A 2779-nucleotide genomic window follows, 5' to 3' on the forward strand; every position below is an offset into this window, starting at 1 on the left:
CTCCCACCACGCCTCCAAAATCACGTGACGGGGCCCCGCGAACGGCGGCAGGGGCGGGGCGAAGGGAAGGAAGGGGCGGAACTGTTACGCTGTGGCCGCCATGTTAGGTGAGGGCAGCTATCCTGGTGCCGCAAGCTGTGTGGAGGAGGGGCGGCCGGCTGCAGTCTGCAGGCGACCGACTCGATAGCGACCGCGCGGTGTTTACAGGGCAGCCCGACGGGGTTTCTGTACATCCAGCACAGCGCTGTGTGGAGGACCCAAAGAATGGCGGACAATGAGCGTTTTTCAGGCGGGCTGAGAAGCGTCTCATCAGCACCTCCCATATGGTCTAGCGGTTAGGATTCCTGGTTTTCACCCAGGCGGCCCGGGTTCGACTCCCGGTATGGGAAGGAGTTGTGTTTTTGCTCCCATCCTTTTGGAGATGTTCACACAGCAACGAACCTGGCGACCGGAGCCGCCCAGAACTGCCAGAGGTCCACAGCCATGGCGGGTCGCGGCCCCCGCCAGCATAAAGCGCCAGGGGGTGGGGACAGAGCTCCCGGCGGGGTAGCGCGCGCCAGCTCACGTTAACCAGCACAGCGCAGCCGCCGTTTGCGCCCCACAGCGAGATTCCACCGCGCGGGCTGTGCGCAAAGAAAGGCGGCGGTGCGCTGCGCCCTCACGGCGGAGAACCCACTGAGATAAAGCTATTGAGTACACGAAATGAGTTCGTAGGACGAGTCTAAATAGCATTCCCTCGTACGTTAACAGTCCTTCGCAAAGCGAATGGCAATTCCACAGGGAAGCCAAGGCCGCCTGGTAATGTCTATCAACCATGCTCACAAACGGACAGCACCCTCAACACAACGCCCAGCAACTGCCGCCCTGCACGCGGCAGCACGCACGTGCACAACCCGGCGCAGGCCACACAGCGCATGCGCACACTCTTAGCGACAGGAGACGGCGCGAGGCTTCGCGCATGCGCGTCCGCACGTGCGAGGTAACGCGCGTGTCGCCAGACCGCCGTGAAACAGCGCAGATGCACTCAGCAGCTCCTCGCGCGAGGCAGGCGCACGGATTACCGTACGGCACGAAACAATGCGTGCGCTTTCCTCTCAGGTGGCGCGTCATCGCGCATGCCCACAAGAGACAACTGCCTCGGGGGCCGTGTGCGCGCGCAGCGCCACGGCGAGAGACGGTACGGCTGCACACTGCCCTCTGCCGCCGGGACGAGACTGCGCGCATGCACACGCTATGTGCAATGCAGCACGCATGCCCGCCGCTCTTTTCTGTCACGGGGAAGCGCGCACGCTTCCTGCTCCCACGCGGGGCAGCGCGCACCGAACGTGCACCGCCCAGCGGCCGGAGACTTGGCGCATGCGCGCGGACTCCTCCAACGCGACTCAGTGCGCATGCGCTTCGTGCGCTGAGCGAGAGCGTGCGCCTGCGCACACCCTTGTCTCCCGGCCAGCAGCCCCGCGCCTGCGCACTCCTCACACTTGCCGCCGCGAGGCTGGGCGCGTGCGCAGCGCTGAGTCCTCCCGTTGGTTCCGCTCCCCGGCAGTTCGTTTCACCAGGGAAAAAAGAAAAAGAAAAAAAACAACCACGGAAAAAACAAAGCTGAGTGGCACTGCAGCACCATCACATCTCCCACAGCAGAGGAAAATGAATGAAGGGAAGGCAGTTCCCTCCTCATCTCAGGAGAGAATCGAGCAGCCTGCCTGTTCGAGCACAGAAAAGCTGCAATGACGGGCTCGTTATTCAGTGCCGCATTTCGGAGGCTCAATTAATGGATTCATTCAGATGTGCTTCTGAAAGGGTCCTCAAAAAGCTGAGCAGGGCTGGGCCATTTTTCATATTCCATTCTACATTCCTCAGAACAGATGTAAATGAACTGCCATGTAACCTCTGTACTGTGAGAACTGCAGACCTGAAGGAGTGCACAAACCATTTCCACTTAGTACGAGTTGACCAACATTAAAAGAACCCCGGCAACAAAACACACAAGCAGCCCGCTCCTTTTAATTGTTTTTAAGAACAATTCATGTGTTTTGACTGCTTTCTCCCCCCACTTCAGCACAGCAATGGTACGGCGATGAAATTAGCAGAAGCACTGCAATAGCATCATTTCTGTGTTATTTGCAAATTGATGGCTCGAGGCTGTGCAAGTAATGGTTATGTCAGGAACCTGGCTCCCAAGCAGACAAAAACAATGTCTTACAAAGATTGAGCATCTCGTACCTGCGAGTGATGTATTAAGCTCCTTATTTATTGCTCTCGAAGGAACTTTGTTCATTGCATTACAGTTTGTACTCCTTTGGTCAATGAAAATTGCCACGCACCTCCTGGGTTTGTTCTTCTGTCCATTATTCAACCAAGCAATTTCCTTCTTTCTCAGTCAATAAATTGCTACAGTATTAAATTGCTATTGCTGTAGAAATTAGTCATAGAGCGCAGGTGATACTATATGGAGCCTGGTTAAGATATTCTCCTGAACAGAGAACAACAGCTGTATTCAGTGAAATAAGTGATACCTCCTTTCTTTTCAGTCTCTTTGGGCCAAATTCTATCACAAATGTAAATCTAGACAGAGTTTGCTGATCTCACTGCAGTCCTGATGTATTTTTCTCTAACGAAGCAGCGAGCAGAACTTGCCTGGTAGCCTCTGACAGGGAATCAGCATTTCCATCACCTCCTAACAGCTAGCTCTGAGATGGGGGGACACATCCAACCCTCGCTAGTTGGCAGGCAAACCGCATCAAGAAAATAACAAACTGTTCGTGTCATTTCTAGAAACTGC

The 2779-nt window shown here is 55.5% G+C and overlaps 1 non-coding gene across 1 annotated transcript; it reads left to right on the forward strand.

The window, feature by feature from the left end:
• The first annotated feature begins 317 nt into the window (after window positions 1-317).
• On the forward strand, window positions 318-389 carry TRNAE-UUC. Its single transcript has one exon. It is a non-coding gene; the product is annotated as a tRNA-Glu (tRNA).
• The last annotated feature ends 2390 nt before the right edge of the window (window positions 390-2779 follow it).

Source organism: Meleagris gallopavo, chromosome 9, assembly GCF_000146605.3.
Source record: "Meleagris gallopavo isolate NT-WF06-2002-E0010 breed Aviagen turkey brand Nicholas breeding stock chromosome 9, Turkey_5.1, whole genome shotgun sequence".
NCBI lineage: Eukaryota > Metazoa > Chordata > Aves > Galliformes > Phasianidae > Meleagris > Meleagris gallopavo.